General features: G+C 36.1%; 1 pseudogene; it reads left to right on the plus strand.

Annotated features, from left to right (window-relative positions):
- The first annotated feature begins 12,261 nt into the window (after window positions 1-12,261).
- Window positions 12,262-13,224, plus strand: LOC100936304 (olfactory receptor 51I2-like; annotated as a pseudogene).
- Window positions 13,225-22,889: the final 9,665 nt, after the last annotated feature.

A 22,889-nucleotide genomic window follows, 5' to 3' on the forward strand; every position in this document is an offset into this window, starting at 1 on the left:
TGCTCATATATTGGAGGAATTAATATTGTAAAATGTTCACACTACCTAAAGCAATCTACAGATTTAATGCAATCCCTATCAAAATATGAATGACATTCTTCATAGAAATAGAAAAAGTAATCTTAAAATTTGTATGGAACCACAAATGACCCAGAAACAAACTGTCACATTACTGGACTTTAAAATATACAACAAAGCCATAATAACCAAAATAGCATGATATAGGTATAAGAACAGACACATAGAGCAAAGGAACAGAAGAGAGAACTCATAAATAATTCCATGCATTTACAGCTAAATCATTTTTGACAAAGTCACCAAAAGCATACATTGGTGAAAGGACAGTCTCTTCAGTAAATGGTGCTGAAAAAACTAAAACATAAAGGAAATGCTTCAGAATCTCGTTTGGGCAAAGATTTTTCAGGTAAGACCTCAAAAACACAGGCAACAAAAGCAGAAATAGACAAATGGTATTATAACAAACTAGAACCCTTTGGCACAGCAAAGGAAAAAAAAATGAAAAGACAGCATACCAGAATGAAAGAAAATATTTGCAAATTATCCACCTGATGAGGCATTAAAACAAGAATATACACAGAACTCAACTCAATAGCCAAAAAAAAAGAATACAATTAAAAAGTAAGCAAAAAATCTGAATAAATATTTCTCAAAATAAGACATACAAATGACCAACAGATATTTGAATAAATGCTCAATATCACGAACCATCAGGGAAATGAAAATCAAAACCACAATGAGATATCATCTTACCCTAATTACAATTACTTTTATCAAACACACACACACACACACACACACACACACACACAGATGCTGGCAAGGATGTATAGAATAGGGAACTCGTATACACTGTGGTAGTAATGTGAATTAGTAACGCCACTATGAAAAACACTACGCAGGTTTCTCAAAACACTAAATATAGAACTACCATATGACCCAGCAGTCCCACTGCTGAGTATATATGCAAAAGAAAGGAAATCAGTTTATCAAAGAGATATCTGCCCTCCCATATTTTTTGTACTACTATGCACAATAGCCAAGATATTGAATCAACCTAAGTGTTCATCAATGGGTAAAATGGGTAAAGTAAATGTGATATATATATATATATATATATATGTATATATGATATATATGAGATATCTATGATATATATGAGATATATGATATATGTGATATATATGAGATATATATGATATATATGATATATATGACATATATGAGATATATATGACATATATGAGATATATATGATATATATGACATATATATGAGATGTATGAGATATATATGATATATATACACACACATATATAATGGAATATTATTCAGCCATAAAAAATAATGAAATCCTGTCTTTTGAAGCAACATGGATGTAACTGGAAGTCATTATGTTAGGTAAAATACATAAGGCACAGAAAGATAAATATTGCATGCTCCCACTTATATGTGGGAGCTAAAAATGTGAATCTCATGGAGGTAGAGAGGAGATTAGTGGTTACCAGAGGCTGGACCGGTAGTGGGGAGGGGTGATTAAAGGTTGGTTAACAGGTACCAAAATACAATCAGATAGAATGAATAAGATCTAATATTTGATAGTAGAGTAGGGTGACTATAGATAATAAAGATTTATTGTATAGTCCAAGATAACTAGGAGAGAAAATTGAATGTCCTCAATATACAGAAAAGATAAATGTTTCAGATGTTAGATATTCCAATTACCCTAATTTGCTCATTTCACATTGTTTGCATGCATCAAAATATTCCATGTACCCCCCAAATATCTTCTATTATGTATAAATAGAAAGTCTGGAAACCTAGCTAATGAAGTTTTAATTTTTCTAAAAATAAAAATAGCACATTGTAAATATAATAAGTAGCCGCTTTATAGTGTTTATTATGAACCAGGAAATTTATACATACAAAAAATATGGGATGAGTAAGGACCTTATTTTAGAAAATAATTGCAAAGGGAGGAAACGGACTATAGGAGAGGGTGGATAGACCTGTGACCAACAGATTGCAAGTGGCTTAAGGATTAATCAAAGTGAATTTTCCTTTATAGAGAGGAGTAAAGAAGTCTAGAATGATTCAGGTATGAGCCATCCCATTACTGGGCATTTACCCAAAGGATTATAAGTCATTCTACAATAAAGACACATGCACACATATGTTTATTGCGGCACTATTCACAATAGCAAAGACCTGGAACCAACCCAAATGTCCATCAATGATAGACTGGATTAAGAAAATTTGGCACATATACACCATAGAATACTATGCAGCCATAAAAAGGATGAGTTTGTGTCCTTTGCAGGGACATGGATGAAGCTGGAAACCATCAGTCTCAGCAAACTATCATAAGATCAGAAAACCAAACACTGCATGTTCTCACTCATAAGTGGGAGTTGAACAATGAGAACACATGGACACAAGGAGGGGAACATCACACACTAGGACCTGTCGGGGGGTGGGGGGCTAGGGGAGGGATAGTATTTGTGGGGAAAAGAAAGAGAGCTCAGACTGTTACTGTGTCTGTGTAGAAAGAAGTAGACATAAGAGACTCCATTTTGTTTTGGTAGCAGCCACTGATTTACCCATACCAGTTTTTCTGTTTTCCAAGTTAATGGAATAGGTTTAGGAGGCTCTACAGTGGCCACCCCTAAAAGCGATACCCTCTTCCTTCTCTTTCTTGATTTCTTTCAGTCTCAATTGGGACTTTAATGCCATTTTCATTTTTCCTAGTCCCTTTCCTGGTGTATATCCCATCTTAGTCATGATTTTTTGACTTGTGGGTCTGTATAATGGAGCGGGCATAGTGATTTCCGCAACCCATTGTTGTAATAAATCTTGACCCCACAGATTAAGAGGAATTGAAGTAATCATTGGCTGAACAGTACTTGCTTGATTATCTGGCCCTAAACAATGTAAAATCATAGTACTTTGATACACTTCTGAGGCTGTCCCTATGCCGACAAGTCCTGTAACAGCCTTTTGTTTAGGCCAATTTTTTGGCCACTGATTTAAAGCAATGATAGAGACATCTGCTCCAGTGTCTACGAACCCTTCAAACTGTTTTCCTTGAATAATGGCCTTACACACAGGTCTGTTCTCTGAGACCCGACTTGCCCAATATGCAGCCTTTCCTGTCGGATCAGTGCTTCCAAATCCTCCTGTTCTATCTTACTATTTCCAACCTTAATATAAGGCAGGAGTAATAATTGAGCAATCCTGTCTCTGGACTGGCACTCCAAGGAATTGAAGACCTAATAACCAATTGAAGTTTGCCTTTATAGTCTGAATCAACCACACCAGTAGGAATTTGAACTCCCTTTAGATTTAGACTTGATCTTCCTAAGATAAGTCCTACAGTCCCCTCAGGCAGTGGGCCATATACCCCTGTGGGGATTTTTTGTGGGGGCTCCCCTGGAAGCAGAGAGACTGCTTGTATAGTACATAAATCTACTGCTGCACTGCTGCTTGTGGCAGGGGACAATTGTTGTACTGTGGTAACTGGCTTATTCCCTGAGGCAATTGGGACAGTGGGGGTTGTTGTCACTGAAAACCCTGAGGAACAAAGGGCTGAATTGGGAATGCCCCAGTTTGTTGCAGGGCCTGAGGCTGGCCCCTCTGCTCATTTCCTGACAATGGTTGCCCATTTCTATCAAATTTAGAGCGACATTGACTGACCCAATGTTTTCCTTTTTTACATCTTGGACATAAGTCAGGTGGCTCTTTACCTGTTGTAGTAGCTTGAATAGTTATATTTTGTTTATTTGAGACTGGGCAATTCTTTTTTAGATGACCAATTTGACCACAATTAAAACATTTTTCCCCAAATGTTCTAACTTGTCCTAAAGCAGCTCCCTTTATTGCTTAAGCCATAAGCACAGCTTTATACATAGCTCCTCCAATTCCATCACAGGCTTTTACGTACTCTGAGATTACATCTGATCCTGTGGGAACCTTTCCTTTTGATGGCTTAACAGCTGACTGACACTCAGGATTGGCGTTTTCATATGCCATCAACTCCACTATGACCTACGGTCATTCTCATCGGCAAGTGACTTTTGAGCAACATCTTGGAGCCTTGCCACAAAATCAGGATAGGGCTCTTTAGAGCCTTGTCTTATAGTATTGAATGAGGGGCAGGCGGTTCCTGGGTCTTGGATTTTTGTTCCCAGGCCCGAAGGCAGATAGCTCTAACTTGTTCAATGGCCTCATTTTGCATTATTGCTTTTTGATTAGCGGTGCTCCAATTTTGACCTGTTCCTAATAGTTGATCTTCATCTATGTTAACTGGAGGATTGGCAGCCCTATTTCTTTGGACCTGTTCTTGTGCCCCATCAAGCCACCAAGCCTCAAATTGTAAAAATTGAGAGGGTGAGAGAGACAATTTTGCCAGAATCTCCCAATCATAAGGAATGAGTCTGTGTCCATGAGCAATGGAATCTAATAATGTCCTCATATAAGGGGAGTTGGGTCTATATTGTTTTACTCCCTCTTTCATATCTTTTAGCATTTTTATAGAAAAAGACTCATATCTGGCCTCAGCTATGGGAGGCTCTCCCTCTTGGGCCCCTTCTCCAGGTGGTATCCGTTCTAATATTGCTGGGAATTGCCACGCCTCAGTATCTCCTTGCTTTCTTGCCTTATCAATAATTTTATGTAATGTACGAACCTGTCCACTAGGTGGTGCGGTAGGATTAAGTCTCATAGTGGGCGGCTGAGGGTATGGTGCCCTGCCCTGTGGTGCTGGGAGCATTCCTGGATGTCCATAATGACTTTCTGGGGGTGGCCGATACTGAAGTTCGGCAGGCGGCCAGTATTGATAGGCTAATGGTGGTTGGGTCTTATTTTCTACTGGCTGATATTGTGGATACTGTATTTGGATTGCCATTGCCATGACAGAGACTCTATCTTTCTCTGTTTGATATTCTCTTGGAGTTTGTACTTGTCTAACCTGCATTTGAGGTTGTAATGTTACAGACATCTGAACTGTTGGAAGAGGAGTTGGCCCTTGTGGTTTAGACTCTGATGGCCCAGCTAATTCTGGACCTTTTTCTTCTAATTTTAACATTTCAGGATATATCACCTCCTGTAATTGATTATAGTCAACATTTTGCATTGACTGAGCCATTACTGGCTCTGCTACATATTCGCAATGTAAACTTTCCATTTCTTTCTGTGATTTTCTCCCTGCCTCTTCTTTGCAATTTATTACACAGCTTTCAGGGGCATCAGAAACTGAAACGCTATCTTCTTCTGTTTGAAACGGTTCTAAAGCTGCTTTAATAATGGCCCAATCATTCCATACTGTAAGTGGGATGATTTTACCCTCCCTAATTGCTTGTTTTAATTCTTTGCCAATTTTTTTCCAGTCTTTTAGATCTAAAGTTCCCTGTTCTGGAAACCATGGGCAAAATTATTCTATTGTTAAAAATAGCTTGATTAGATTTTTTGTAGAGACTCTAACTCCCCCTGTTTTTAAAAGAATATTAATAAAGCTGAGATAAGAGGCATATTTACTTTTAGTTTGCCCTGTTTTACCCTAACTTCTTCCAAGCACACAAGCTTACCGCAAGGCTGACTGTAGACATACTCGGGATCTCTCATCGACTTGTCCTTAATGAATATGCTTGAGCGTACCTTCACCCTCGAGAAACGCACCCACTTGGGGCACCAGATGAAGGGGTGCGTTGCCCCTCCACACCTGTGGGCATTTCTCATCAGGTGGAACAAGAGACTTGGAAAAGAAAGAGGCACAGAGACAAAGTATAGAGAAAGAAAAATGGGCCCAGGGGATTGGCGCTCAGCATACAGAGGACCTGCACCAGCCCTGGCCTCTGAGTTCCCTTAGTATTTATTGATCATTATTAGGTGTTTCTCAGAGAGGGGGATGTGGCAGGACAGTAGTGTAATAGTGGAGAGAAGGTCAGCAGGAAAACATGTGAACAAATGTCTCTGCATCATAAATAAGGTAAAGAAAAAAGTGCTGTGCTTTTGATGTGCATATACATAAACATCTCAATGCCTTAAAGAGCAGTATTGCTGCCAGCATGTCCAACCTCCAGCCCTAAGGTCATTTTCCCCTATCTCAGTAGATGGAATATACAATTGGGCTTTACAGGGAGACATTCCATTGCCCAGGGATGAGCAGGAGACAGATGCCTTCCTCTTATCTCAACTGCAAAGAGGCCTTCCTTCCTCTTGTACTAATCCTCCTCAGCACAGACTCTTTACGGGTGTCAGGCTGGGGGACAGTCAAGTCTTTCCCTTCCCATGAGGCCATATTTCAAACTATCCCATGGGGAGAAACCTTGGACAATACCTGGCTTTCCTAGGCAGAGGTCCCTGAGAACTTCTGCAGTGTATTGTGTCTCTGGGTACTTGAGATTAGACAATGGTGATGACTGTTAACAAGCATGCTGCCTTCAAGCATTTGTTTAAAAAAACACACCCTGAACAGCCCTTAATCCACTTAACCCTGAGTTGACACAGCACTTGTTTCAGGGAGCACAGGGTTGGGGGTAGGGTTACAGATTAACAGCATCTCAAGGTAGAAGAATTTTTCTTAGTACAGAACAAAATGGAGTCTCTTATGTCTACTTCTTTCTACACAGACACAGTAACAGTCTGATCTCTCTTTCTTTTCCCCACAGTGTTAAGAGAAATACTTAATGTAGGTGATGGGTTGATGGGTGCAGCAAACCACCATGACACATGTATACCTATGTAACAAAACTGCACGTTCTGCACATGTAACCCAGAACTTAAAGTATAATAATAATAAAAAAGAATTCCGGTATGAGGAAGTGGGTTGAAAGGGTGGTATGGTGTGACTGGATAGTAAATCAGAGAATGTTTTCCTTTGAGTCCAGCCTATTCTCTAGAGGAACTGTGTACTGGCTCAGGCTATGGGTGGGTCAAAGGGAAGAAGCTTGAAGAAGGAGGACAAGTTGGACCAAAGTTTGGTCTACAATCCCTTTATGTTGTGATTGATCAGTGGAGACAAAACAGTTCAGCTAATCATTCATGAGGCAAAGCATTGGAATTTGGGTGTTTTGTATCTGGCTTTCTCACAGGTAGAAAAAAAGGGGAGAGGGCATCCCTCAATGTTATCTGAGTCGCAGGGAGAAGAGTAGTTCCTTGTAGTAAGCAGTTTCCCTGAACACAAAGGTGGCTGGAATTTCTTAATCTATACTCTTTTCCAGGATAGAAGGCCCCAAGTAAAGTTCAACATTGTCAAATGCACTATATTCTTTACATATATCAACACTTGATTGCTCACAAATAATCTATTACTCATAGATATCCATTTTACATATAAGCAAACAAAGGCACAATGAGTTTAAATAATCTATTAAAGTACACTGAAGATAAGCCAAGCTTTGACTCCAGGCAGTCTGGCTACAGAATATATGCTTTTCAACCATTGCACTCATTGATGCTCAACACTAAATTTAGTCAAGAAATGTGGAGATATATTTTTAATTTCATTAAAAACAATATTCTTAACTTCATTAAAAACATGCATTAACCTGGGAAATAAATGTCCTTGCTCAGTTCTCATAGTTATAAAATGAGAGCTATTTCATGGTCTCTGCAATCTCTATTTGTCTCAACATCTTGTGAGTGTAGGAACTGAAGGAAGACTGAAAAATAACAGTTGATATAGTTTTTTTTTTATATATATGTTTGCTTGGGGGAATGCTTCTTCAACAGTCTTGCAGTCTTTTTATTCATGCAAAAGAAAACTGCTCTTTAATTTTTCTATTAAAATTGATCGGGCTGGACTAAAGTCTATATATTTGTGTTTTTTTTAATGTGGCTATTTTTTATATTAGAAATTTAATGAGGCTAGGCACGGTGGCTCACCCCTGTAATCCCAACACTTCGGGAGGGTGAGGTGGGTGGATCACCTGAAGTCAGGAGATCAAGACCATCCTGGCCAACATGGTGAAACCCTGTCTCTACTAAAAATACAAAAAATTAGCTGGGCGTGGTGGCAGGCTCCTGTAATCCCAGCTACTCAGGAGGCTGAGGCAGGAGAATCCCTTGAACCTGGGAGGTGGAGGTTACAGTGAGCTGAGATCAAGCCATTGCACTCCAGCCTAGGCAACTCCATCTCAAAAACAAAACAAAACAAATAAACAAACAAAAAAAATATATATATAAAATGAGATTGAAGTTTTGAAAGACGTTAATTACTTGAAAAAGAATTTTAACTCAAAATAAATTCTAATCCCTTGTCCTCTCACCCACCCTTCCAGCTGTACACATACACACACACACACACACATTTGCATACACACACAAAGACTAAGACCACTTTAAATCTCACTATGTATTTGGCCATTTAGGCTAATCATGATTCTGTTCAAGGAGAATAAGGGATATTTTGTTGAGTCAATTCCCTTACTTACAGTTTCCCAATCTCATTCTCTTAGGGATTTTGTAGTCCTCTGAGACATCACAAGCCCTGGATACTCCTCAAAGGATGTGGAAGAGGAAAATGGCCTTTTAGCTGCATTTGACTTTTCCAGCTGGATGAGAAATAAATGTTACAAGACTGTCTATGGTCTTGTAAGATACTATTGCCTTTCCTAGGGGTTTTGGCCACAAATATGACCTAGAACTTTTCTAAGTAGACTTTACATATAAATAACTGAAAGCAGTAAATCATCACAGCTTAGCAGAAGTTCATGGGAGATAGGAATATACTAGTTAAAGCTGGAAGTAACAACACTCTTATAGTGGCTGAATTTAAGGTAACCAAACCATTAACATTCCTTGCTCCCTCACATTGTTCTCTCTTTTGTTTACCAGTTTTAGCCTTTAGTTTTGTTTCTGTCCAAACTCTGAAGTACTGCTTTGAAGCTAATGTACTTCTTAATTTTTTTAACATCTCAATTTTCCACAGCCTCCCCATCATCCATTTTCTCTTTCTAAAACTTCCTATACTGAATTACTTACCATGGCAGGAACTGAATAGAGGTTTTTCTGAATTACTCAAACATTAAATGTAACACAGATCATTTAAAATAGTGCTACTTATCCTGTCTTATGAAAGTATAGGAGAATCCTACCTATTTTTATTTTGTAGGGATACTTGAGGAAAACATACAGGAAGAGAGTTACTAGGTAGTTTAGTATTATTGCACCTCATGCCTGGTCCAGGACATCTTACCCCCTTCTGATAACAACCAGTAAAGACTTTCCCCTCCCCAAGCACTCAAGAATAATTCAGAGGAACCATTGCTCCACAGCCCTAAATTCCTAAATTGACTTTTGAAGGAATATGATTGCATGCTTAAGTATCATTTTTTTTAAGTCAGGCTCCCTCACAGCAAATGTGTGTTACACTGTGTATTTTCTGAAAGTGCAGGTATACTGTAGAAAAGAAAGCATTTATTTTGTGTGCAGAGTGACAAAAAACAAAGTTTATAACTTCAATAATTTACTTATTCTCTTGTACTCCACAATGGAAGGACTTTCCAGAATTAAGACTTTGAAGGAAAGTGCTCACTCTTTTCAAAATGCCCTTCATTCCCCTCAGCCTTACTCACTTTACCCTTTTCTTACCATCCCCTACTTCAAATAGTGCAAACTTCTCTTTTCTTTCTAGTTTGAAGTCTTCCCCTAATGACAGTGTGATAGATTTTCAGTTGGTACATTTTACAGAAGAGGATACTGAGGAGCAGAGGGTTAAGCAGTTAGTCTAAGATCGCAATCTTGTATATTAGAAGGGAGAGGGAAGGAGGATTCTCATATGAGTGTATCTGACTTCAGAGCTTAAGCTGCTAAACCTTATTCGAAATTGTCTTTCATAACTCTTATTTATAACACTATCTAGAACTGCGTTTGCTGTAACTTACATTTTTATCGTATCAGTTTCTCACTTCCCATTTACTCCTAGATGTCTCCTTTTTTCTCACTGGGTGCAAAGTTCTCCTAAATCTGCTTTTACCAACAACTGCTCTAATCACCAAATACAGCATGGAAAGTTTCTTAGTTCTCCAGCTTTAATTATAGAATATTTGGTTACATTGACTATCTCTGTAGTGAAACTCTCATTTCTTAATGTCCAGGACATTCCATTATTCAGTTATTTCTTTTTAATTTACTATTGTGTATCCTCGGCTTTATTACTCTTTTCTCCACTCCAAATTCCTGAATATGGACATCTACTGAGCATCATTAGCCCTAAGGCTCTTTATTATCCTTTCCATTATAGACCTCACTGATTCCAAATTATAGTTACTACCTCCAAGTGAGTTCATGTCTCCGTTGCCATAACTACCTTTGACCTCTGTGTTCAATCCAGTGCATCTAACTATGAACAAGCCATTAGAGATAATGCTAGCAAGTAAATTAAAATGTTTTCAAAATGTATTTTTTCACAACTTAAAAAAAGATAGCTCTTGCTATGAATTGTCTGAAATGCTCTTTCTATAAATCAAGAAACCAGGTGAAAAATCTTGGTTTAAAATGAGAGGAGGGGAGACTTCATCCCTTGTATCTAGTTAATTAAATCCTTGTGTTGTTTTTCCCTTAAAAATGATATTTTATCTGTCTTTTCCTAGTGGATCAAACACTCTTATTTCGATTCTTGCTACTTGACCTCTTAGTTAATATAAGGGTGTTCAATGAGTTTGCCCTTAATCCAAATTCTCTTTCATGATAGTGAGTTTGCATTGTGATACTTGGTAGAATCTTAATTATACCATATTCTGGTCTCCAACAAGACTTCATACCACCTATTCCATCTTGTTTTACTATTCCTCCAGTTTATAATGCTTTATTCCATCCAGGAGAATATCATTAGTGCCCTTTCCTAACGAGACTTACTCTGATCTCCATACCTTTGCTCTTATGATGGAATTATCCCTGATGTTGTCTCTTCAAATTAAAGGTTTTTTATCATTTAATTCCTAGATAATATTTCAATTTCTCCTTGAGTTCTTTTGTGACTGTTCAAGTCCTCATTTACTACCCTTTCACTGTATGCCTACTATTTTTCATATTTATTTTAGATAATTTAACAAATGAGTATCTTTAAAAGAAAGCAGTAGGAACAGATGAATTAAAGTGTTTGTTTGTTTTCTTGTTTTTGTTTTTGTTTTTGTTTGAGGCAATGTCTCATTCTGTCACCCAGGCTGGAGTGCAGTGGCATGATCTCAGCTCACTGCAACCTCTACCTCCCGGGTTCAAGTGATTTTCATGCCTCAGCCTCCTGAGTAGCTGGGACCTCAGGCGTGTACCACCATTCACAGCTAATTTTTTGTATTTTTAGTAGAGACAGGTTTTCACCATATTGGCCAGGCTAGTCCCAAACTCCTGGCCTCAAGTGATCCTCCCTCCACATTTGTCTAAGAGAGCAAGTGTGAATGTTGGTTCCAGGTCCTTTGCACTTGTAGGATTCCTTTGCTCAAAGCTCAACTGTCATGCTTCTTTTTTTTTGAAACGGAGTCTCGCTCTGTCACCCAGGCTGGAGTACAGTGGCGCGATCTCGGCTCACAGCAAGTTCCACTTCCCGGGTTCACGCCATTCTCCTGCTTCAGCCTCCCGAGTAGCTGGGACTACAGGCGCCGGCCACCATGCCCAGCTAATTTTTTGTGTTTTCAGTAGAGACGGGGTTTCGCTGTGTTAGCCAGGATGGTCTCGATCTCTTGACCTCGTGATCTGCCTGCCTCAGCCTCCCAAAGTGCTGGGGTTACAGGTGTGAGCCACCACGCCTGGCCACTGTCATGCTTCTAACCACACCATCAGTACAGAGAGAGAGCCTGTGAATATTACATAATCTGCAGTTCAGACGCTGTGTGCCTTCCTACCTACTTGCCCAGCCTTCTGTGTGCTAGCCAATCTCTGTCCCTCTGCTTCTCACTGTGTGTTTTAAATTGACCAAATTAACCACTGAATTTGTGAATCTTAATTTGTTCTCTCAGTATTTCTGTTCAAAATTCTTTGGCATAAGCTTATTCAGTAGTGTACTTGAGGCTACCATTGCATCTACAAAATTGCCTACAAGATAGCCATTATAAATTACCTAAAATATTATCTATATAAGCTTTTAAAATTAAACTGAATTTAACCCTATTCAAATTTTTTTCCTGTATGCAACAGATATGTTAGTTTTCCTCCACCTCTAGACACTTTCTTTGACCATTGAATTAACTTGAATTAACATTACTGCATAATTTTCCCACCTCTTTTTTTTTTTTTTCAGATTTAATCATCATGTCTATGTTCAATGGTAGCCACTACCAGCCACCCTTCTTCCTTCTTTCAGGAATCCCAGGCCTGGAAGGAGCTCATACCTGGATCTCCATCCCATTGAGCATCATATATGTGATTGCCATCCTGGGGAACATCATCATCATCTATGCAATACACAAGAACCCCAGCTTTCATGAGCCTCAATATGTATTCTTGTCCATGTTGGCAGCCACTGATACAGACATGTCATCATCTACACTGCCCACTGTACTTAATGTCTTTCTTCTCAATCACTGAGAGGTTGAGTTCCATGGCTGCCTGGCCCAGCTCTTCTTCATCCACACCTTCTTCCATGGAGTCAGCCATCCTGCTGGCTATGGCCTTTGACCACTTTGTGGCCATATGCAACCCACTGCACTATACTGTTATCCTGATGCACACCCGCATTACTCAGATAACATTGGCTGCTATGACTCGAGGAGTGGCGCTGATGGCTCCCTTGCTCATCCTGCTCAAACACCTTCTCTTCTGTGAGGACATCATCCTGTCCCACTCATTCTGCTTCCACCCTGATGTGATGAAGCTAGCTTGTGGGTCCATTCATGTCGATATCATCTATGGGCTTGCCTTGGTTCTCTGGTCCTTTGGTGTTGACTCTGTCTTTATTGTTCTGTCTTATGCCCTGATCTTGAAGACAGTCCTGGGCATTGCTTCCAGAGAGGGACATTTTAAAGCCCTCAACACTTGTGTCTCCCATATTCTCACTTTCCTCATTTTCTATGTCCCACTTATTGCCTTAGCTTTGATCGACAGGATAGGCAGGTACCATTCCCCTCTCCTCCATGTCACCATGTCTAATATTTTTCTTTTCCTCACACCAGTACTCAACCCATTAGTTTATAGTGTGGTAACAAAACAGATTAGAAGTGTGCTGTGTAGATTGTTTGTAGTTAAGGTAGGATGAAAGCATTGAGTGAAACTCTTCGAGGAAGTGATTCAAAGGCACTAGGAATGTTGAAAAAAGAGGAGACAAAGACATTCGTTTCCTGTGTTCTCAAGTAGTTCCTTTGGCACACCTGTGTACAGATTTACGACAGCTTTTCTGGAAATAGTAGATTCCCTTCTAGTATTAGATCAATAAAGATATTTATAAAGCTTCATGCACCTTTATTTTATGTTTCTCATTCCCAGAATTCATACTACTTACTTATGGGGCCTCATTTTAATCCAAATAGTCCTACAAAATTTTCAATCCAAAAAGTTCTATTAAATTTTTATATATGAGAACCATTCATATATAGCTATATGGCTAAAATTGGATTAAAAATAAAATTTATAAATTCATAAAATTTATATTTAATACAGGTATTTAATACCATTGAGAAGCTGAGATAGGGAAAGATATTTGAAATAAAAAAGTTAATTTTCTATAATTTTAATTTAAATCTGATTACATTTTACAATTCTTATTCTGAAGCCATCCCAATCTAATCCTCATCTAATGTATAAATCCAGTGAGAGATCAAGGCTAAAATTTAACAAAGCATTGCATTTAAAATTTACCACCTAAGTAATATACACTTGATTTTCTCAGGTTGTATTAAAATGTATTTCACGTTTAGTTGAATATATGTATGTACTGATTAAAAACAGGGGTCTGTTAGTAACCTGCTATGTCATTCAGGAAAAATAGTGACCCAGAATCTTTGTGTCTCAGTTTCACCATCAGTGAAAAAGAGTTAATAATGGTATCTATATTCTAAAAACTGTGCAAGAATAAATATGATAAATTATGTAGTGTGTCTACAACGTCTGGCACATTGTTGTGTCAGATAAATATTAACCATTATATTTATTATAATTATAATTACTATTATTTATTTATTATAATTATATTTATTATGTATAATATATTACTATTTCTACTTATAATCAATATGAACCATTATGAGCCAGAAATATGGTAGAGGACAAAGGACAAATCTGCATTTAAAAATAAATACAAAGAATAAAGTCTTCTGACACTCAGATGGTGATATCAAAAGTCCTCAGAAATAACATAGTACTTTTTTTCTAAAACATATGTAACTGAAAAAGTAAAAAAGAATTTAGACTAGGTAGATCCATTTTGTAATTGTGTATATTATCTATCATATTTGTCTGTGCAATATTGTCACTTGCAGATAACAGACACACATCACATTCTTTATACATACTAATGATACCTCCAATTGACTGCCACAGGGCAGAGCTAGACATTACTAATTTTAACCAAGTTATGTAGATGTTAATTCATTAATAATTAATTTATTGATTCAGTAGTCACACATGACCCTTTTTATTTTTCACCCTTTGTCCTTTGTTCCTCACATTTCCCCCCCAACCCCACCCCGCTTCTCCTTCTTTTATATCTTTGAAGAATTATTCTGAGCATTAACTGCATCCCATGTTCTAGGGGGCAGATGAGTCAAAGATGCCATAATTTAGAGAATTACTGCAGGCTGAGTGAGATAAGAAAATACATTTTTCATATTGTAAGGAAGAATTAAATAAATGATCCAAGCTGCCTAAACAGAACAGTCTGTCTCATTATATTGTTTATAAGGAAATACATGCAAATCAAAAACCAGACTAGATCACATTCAAAGGAAGTATTTCAGGGACCTAAATGCTTGTTAAGAACTCAATACTACTATGTCTCTTTTTCTTTCTGAAGCAGTCTCTCCTATTTTCCTCTATTTTGTGTGTACTCATTTTCTCCTAATTTAGACAGGTATTAGTTTACACATAACAAAAAAAGACTATGATTGCAAGTGGCTTAGTATTTTCGAGTGTTGTAATATAAATAGAAAGAAAATCTTTCAAATTAGTTTTAGCACAAAACATGAAAGGAGAAACATTTTATTCCATTTTTAATCTCTGTAGCTGAAATTTCAGGGAGGGATTTGTTATAATATTGATGCTATTGATATCCCCAAACCATACAAAGAAGTGAGGGGTTCCTGTCTGCTAGCTTTAAAAAATGAAACAATTGCTGGGTAATGGTCCCAGTTTTCTATCTTCATGTTTGGGGAAATCAGAGTCAAGAGGTTTCCGACCAGAAGGACCCACCATAAATAACATGATTAAATTGGGTTTAAAGGATGAAAAAATAGTTCAAAAGCCAGATTTTTATTTTTTTAGAATGTTCACTTTACATCTGGGATGATCTCTCACTGAGAGTAAAGACTGTATTCTTTTTTCAATTTAATCTCCTTCATCCTATTAGTATCTAATGGATTAGAGCTAAGCAAATGATTTTGGAATGGAGACAGATTTCAAGCTTACATAATTTTTGTTCATGAACTGTTCAGTCTTCCAGGAAGTTCTTCGCAAGCCTAGCCCTCACTGTCTTACTATCCTCTGTATTCATACAGAAACTCAATCCAACCTCTACCTGGCTAATTATATTCTATTAAATATTTGCTGCTGTTCTGTGATCTTTATTGGTACACTGTAAACTCTGTGAATATTATAATTATGTCTTCTGTATGGCCTTGATGCTACTAAATATGTCAGATGGATATTAAAAGTATTTTCTGTGATGGGTGTGGTGGCTCACGCCTGTAATCCCAACATTTTGGGAGGCTAAGGCAGGCAGACTGCTTGAGTCCAAGAGTTTGAGGTCAGCCTAGGCAACATAGCAAAACCCTGATTCTATATAAAATACAACAACAACAACAAAAAAAACCAAAAAAAAAAAAAAACAACTAGGTGGTGTGGTGGCACATGCCTGTAGTCCCAGCTACTCCAGAGTCTGAGGCAGGAGGATCGATCACTTGAGCCTAGGAGGTCTAGGCTGCAGTGAGCCATGATTGTGCCAATGCACCACATCCTGGATGACAGAATGAAACCCTGTCAAAAAATAAAATCATGTTTGATTACCTGACTTATTATTTAGGAATTTATTTAAAACTTCCTTAAAGCAATCTCAAATTCTTGCTAATGTTAGCACGTGTTTATTTACTACCATGGGCAATTAAGTCTCTCTCTTTCACTTGCCTCCAATCTTGATCCCAGCAGAAAAATTCTTCATTTGCTTATAACTATAAATTCGAAAGAGTTTACCCCAGAAGTAAACAAACTAATTCATTTTCCTCTTTGGAAAGTTAAAGAAGAGAGATGTATCCTTGTTTCAAAAGTAGGTATGTAAAAGTAGGTATGTAAAAAGTAGGTATGTAAAAGTAGGTATATCTATTTTCAATATTAAATTGGAAACAAAACAAAATTTGAATAAAGTATGAATTTTTAATAAAATAACAAGAAAAGTGTGACTATTTTACAGACTGTTATATATTATTTCTTTTCAGACAGCTCCTTTATCTTTATTAATATTTAGAATGCTCAGAACATTGACCAGTATCCAACTATAAGAAACATAAATATCAAATATACAATTATACATTTATCTTCAATTTTGAATTTTTAACACTCCAACTTAAGCAACATTGGAAATCAAGGATCAGGTGACAGCTTGGTTGCTCTATAAAATGAATCTCTTTGATTGACTAAAGTTTCTGTCTTATACTTCTTTAAATGAGAATGCTCCTGGCAGAGATTGTTTAAAGCCACATAGCTAATCATATTGTAAAAAATATCCCAGGGTAGAGAGTAAGAGGAGGGTGAAGATTGCAAAACCACCTATTGACTATTATGCTTATTACCTGGATGATGAAGCAACCTATACTAAACTCCCATGACCCACAATTTATCTATATAACAACCCTGTATATGTACATACCCCTGAAACTAAAATAAACATTTTAAAGTCCTACATTTAAACAAAAACATAAAACACATACACACGTAAACACTCATTCATATATATATATTTATTTATATAAAATATATGGATAAATGCGTATATATATATATATATGTACACGTCTGCTTTGCTGTTATGCTTGTATATTACTTAACAGCATGAAGCTTCTTGATGTAACTATAACTTTGGTTTCAAGCGTCAAATTGAATATAACACCTTTGATTCAAACTTCTTATCCCTGTTTCTTTATTTCTGTCTTTTTTTTCTCAGTCAAGGAAAAGAAGGTCTAGTTCTAAACTCATTCTTACATTACCTGCTGGAAGAAAAGTTCTATATCCCCTGCTTTTTCTTTCAGTCTATGTTACATTATACAATGTTATATTATGTTGTACCACCATCTATCAATTATGCAATTTTTAATGAGAAGCCTGTTTGTGCCAGGCTCCACTCTAAGCAATGGAGATTCAAACATGAATGGGAAATAAAACATTATGGAAGGACACCTAATTATTATGGTTTAAATGTTGGCTTTCTCACTTCATTCTTTGATAGTTTAGAGGGTCACTGAACCTTTCTGAAAATAAATATTTTTGTTGCCAACATAAGAGTAATCCCAGTTATCTTAATGGATATTTAGAGAAGTTAAACATAGAACAGGAAAAGCTCATAATGTTGTCAGAATTGAAAAACAACTTACAAAGTTTACTGCATTAATATCTGATTCACAGGTATATAACAAATCTATATCTGTATTTAGATAAAGATTCATATATTTTAACTTCAGAATATAGGGGAAACTTTCACTGATAAGTTGGAATTCAAGGAAAATTCTGAAGAAGCATCAGTTGGGAAAAGGCAAATAGGTTTCCTATATAAAGGAACATCTGCAAAATGACAGTGACTTTACAGACAACTTGCATTCAAAATATTGCCAACTAGTATTAGTAATTTAGGGTTAAACTTTCATAGCAGCAAGTTTCATAGTACTAGCAGAGTAGTCTTTCACCCAACTCAGTTCTATATGTTTTTTTAAATCTCACAACCTAAATTGGGTTTTGAAGGTCATGCTTCAAAAACCCCCATTAGAATATCTTGGAATTTATAAATATGACGAATATCACTAGTAGGTAAAAGCTCAACTTTTAGATTCAGAAAAACTCTCTAGCTTAATGGGAAAAGAAAAAAAAGAACTCTTTAAGCTTTGGAAAATCATATGATGTTTTCCATGATTCAGCACCTCAAAACAGAACATGCTGATTGAGCCAAATCTAGTACATGCTGGCAAATTATGTTCATAAGGTGCTAGTTTCCAAACTCAGGGGAAGGCTATCAAAACAAAAAACACAGTACCTGGCATCTTGGGAGGCTGAGGAGGGCGGATTGCTTGAGCCCAGGAATTCAAGACCCGCCAAGGCAACATGGTGAAGCTCCATCTCTATGTATAGATATATTTATCTTTGTATTTTTACCATATGTATGTATATTTGACTGGGGCAAGGTGGCATGCCTCTGTAGTCTCAGCTACGTGGGAGGCTGAGGTGGGAGGATCGGCCTGAGCCTGGGAGGTCCAGACTGCTGTTAGCCATGATTGTGCCACTGCAATTCAGCCTGGGTGACAGAGGGAGACTCCATCTCAAAACAAAACAAAACAAAACAAAACACCCACAATACATGAAATTTGAGAATTTAAAGTTTAGCTCTGTAAACATAATATGCATGTGTAGCATTAACAAGTACTCTTTAAATTGATGAATAAAATAATTGTTACTTAGAACAAGACATAGATATAATCAACCAATCATTTAACTTTAAAATGTTGTTACTTTAAAAGCACAGGATTCCCCAAACAATTTAATCTTCAAATCTCACACATCTTAACAACACTAGCCATTTGTGTTAGTCCAATTAACCTGTGAAACTGGTTATTGTTATACCATTTTGCTTGAATGAACTTTCTCAAGGTTATAGTGGTAGTTGATACTAATATTATCTCTGCAATACTTCACTCACTGCAAAATAAATGGCCTTTTCACTTTCAGATGTATCTGTCGGCAGGACTATTTTTCCTTATAAGGCAAACTGCACAGCTCAGTGTGGGGAAGTACAGCCTTACTTCAAGGACTTGATGGCTCAATGATACTTTACAGACCAACAGACGGTCTCCCAAGTACCTGGAAAAGCTCTACAGAGATTTTGAAAGTCTTGGGAATTCCCAACTGTCATAGCCAAGAAGCTTACATTTCTTTTTGCCTCAAGAGATTTGAGAAAGGAGGGAGTATATCTTAGGCATTGTACATCTTAGAGTGTCTTTTTGTACTAGAGAAACCAACAGCTATCATTTTATCAGAATATAGTGGGTCTGAACAATTTCTTTATCCTATAAAAGCAAGCTGAAGTGAATGCATATAATAAGCAGCTATACTTGCGTAAAGTCAAATATTTAGAAAGCATTAAGCTGTTTAATAAATAAAATAACTTTAAATGCATGTAATACAAATATGTGCAAACATACTGCCAAAAGTTAAAATAGATAGAACTGTTCCATGTAATTTTGGAGAAAAGATGTCAGTTCTTTTCCCCAGAGTTAGCATAACAAAACTGCATCTAAATTAATCTTTCTGAATAGAAAATAAAATATATTAAGATTATTTGGTACATGGTTTCAGACTATATCATTCCATAACTTGTGTTTTTCTCTTAAGAATTTATCAAAGCATTTTCCATGGCAGCACGAAAAAACAGCCCTCTGAGCTTTAAAAACCTAGCTGATATTATATAATAGGAATGCAATATAATTCATTAACTACCCCCCTTAATGATGTCTCAGATTATTTTTATTTCATTTGTGCATTTGTGACTGTACTTTTATAGGAGGGAATACTCAAATTAAGTTTTTGGGCCGAAGTATATCCATTTTATGTGTTTAGTTGCTGTCAAGCTTCCTTTGAAATATGTTAAATGAGTGTACATCCGCAAAGGTATAAAAACTTATCTGTTTTTCTTTCACATCTGCCAATCTCTTAAATTTTCTAACATGTTAGACAAAATTGTACACTGTTGTTTCTTTAATTTTATATTATTTTGTTGATTATTCATGAGGATGAGAATCATTTTATGTATCGTTAGACATTTGTGCATTTTCTTTTGTAAAATGACTAACCAGGCATTTCACAGCATTCTAATGGATACTTTTAAAGTGAGTCCTAGCTCAGGTTTATCTTTATATTGAAAAATAGAGACAAGCTTATTATTTTTCTAAAAAGATGAGTTCATGTAGGCACTTGACTGAATAACATTATTCAATCCAAACTTCTAAACCAGGACAACATTTGCGGTAGCCCTCAAAACCATTTCTTCTTTTTATATCCTTGTTTTGATTTTGCCTCCACTGTGACAAAATATTTTGCATTTAAGATTATTCTGGAGAATACTAGATGGTAAATCTCATGGTTTTTTTTTTTTCATGTTTTTCAGGTTCATTTCTGAGGTATAACTTAAATACAGTTAACTTCATTAGTTTTAGGTTCACGGTTATATGACTTTTAATGAATAGTTGTACATACCTTCACAAAAACACAGCTAAAATCAACATGCAGATTTTTAAATCACTTCCAAAATGTTTCATGTGTTGCTTCAAAGGCAACCATTTTCCCCACTTACTCTAGGCCCTGTCGACCACTTTTCTGATGTCTTAATCCTATAGATCTAGCTTTTACAGAATGTAATAATAATGTAGTCCTCCTGCATATAGATATTTGAGTTTTGATACCTTCACTTACCATTATATTCTTCAGATTCACCCGTGTTGTTGAATATATAATAAATTACATTATTTTGCTGACATTTATCATTGCAATCTGTGGTTGTAACATGATTTTGTTTATCCATTCACCATTTGAGAGATATATGGGTTGTTTTTAGTTTTGAGAATATGAATACAGGTCAAACATTGAGGTAACAGGTATATATATGAACATGTTTTTATTTCAGTTGGTCGAATACCTATGAGTGGACCTACTATGTCAAACATACCACTTTGCATTTCCATGATGAATATATGAGTATCAGATTTGCCCAAAGTTGTTGTGAGACTTTAGTTTTTCAATCTTGAAGCTGTGTATGGGCATACATCTATGAGATCATGGCTTTAATTTGCATGTCCTTAATGACTAATGATATTGAAAATTTTTTATACCATATTTTCTCTCAGTATCTCTGTTTTGGTGAAGTGACTATAAATTTTTTAGCCCACTCAATATATTGTTGTTTAGTTTCTTATTGAGTTGTGTGATTTTATTATATATTCTTACAAATCTTTTTGCAGATGTGTTTTCTGCAAATATTTTGCCTAATCCATGAATTGTTATTTTATTTTCTTAACTGTATTATTTCAAAAGCAATTTTAATTTTGGGGAAGTAAAAGTTACAATTTTATTTTATTTTCTGGCTGGACTTTGGGTGTCACATCTAAAAAAAATCTTCTAAATCAAAATAGCATTGAATTTGTCTAGAAGCTTTATAGATTAGATTTCACATTTATGTGTATAACCTGTTTTTAATTATTTTTATAATGACAATAATTATATAGTGAATTACACAGTCATCTTTGTTGAAAACCAGTTGTTCATATAGGTGTAAGTTTCATTTTGAAATCTTTATTCTTTTTTATCTGTCTATATGTCTATTCTTCCACCATTACTACACTGTCTTAATTATAGTACTTTAAATATTCTTGAAATCAGTTAATACAAATTCTGCAACTTTTTCTTTTCAAAGTTGTTTTATCGATCTTATTTCCTTTGTCTTTTCATATAAATTTTATAATCAGTTTGTTTTTAGAAAATATCCTATTTGTATTTAGATTGCAATATCATTAAATCTATAAATTAAATTGGGAGAGCTGACATCCAAAGAATATTGAGCTTTCTGCTGTATATAGAAGGTATATCTTCTCATTTCATGAGGTCTTTTTTGATTTATCACCTGTAAAAACAGATTTTCTTATACATACTTTATAAGTTTTTTTGTTTTGTTTTTTGTTTTTTTTTTTAGACAGAGTCTCGCTGTGTTGCCCAGGCTGCAGTGCCATGGAGCAATCTTGGCTCACTGCAGCCTCTGCCTCCCGAGTTCAAGCAATTCTCCTGCCTCAGCCTCCTGAGTAGCTGGGATTACAGGCGTACACCACCACGCCCAGCTAATTTTTGTAATTTTAGTAGAGATGGGGTTTCACCATGTTGGTCAGGATGGTTTCGATTTCTTGACCTCGTGATCTGCCCACCTCAGCCTCCAAAAGTGCAGGATTTCAAGCATGAGCCACTGTGCCCAGCCCATACTTTATAAGATTTTATAAGTAAAGTTTTAACACATCATGCTATTATAGAAATTTGTATTTCTATTACAATTTTCAGCTGTTCATTTCTAGCATATGGAAATGCATTTCATTTTTTAATCTTACAGACTTACTAAATGTACTTATTAGTTTTACTCACTTTTTTTTTTGCAGACTTCTTGGAATTTTACACATAGAAAATGAAGTCATCTGATTTTCATTTCTCCCATTACAGTCTGTGTGAGTTCTATTTACTTTCTTTGCCTTATTGAATCACTGGGAATCTTCAATATGATATTGAAAGAAACAGATCTTGGTTTTATTTTCTTTATTAATTAACTGTTATCAATCTGATTGATATCTCCTTTGTTTTTGTTAATTCCTCTAATTTACTTTCTGAGTTTGTCTTAGCTTGTCAAATCTCGTTTTTAAGTTTGTATAAATTAAGTGGTACACATGCAGTTATTTATATGAATATATTGTGTAGTGGTGAAGTCTGGAGAATTAGTGTAACCA

The sequence above is a fragment of the Pongo abelii genome, chromosome 9, assembly GCF_028885655.2.
Source record: "Pongo abelii isolate AG06213 chromosome 9, NHGRI_mPonAbe1-v2.0_pri, whole genome shotgun sequence".
Lineage (NCBI taxonomy): Eukaryota > Metazoa > Chordata > Mammalia > Primates > Hominidae > Pongo > Pongo abelii.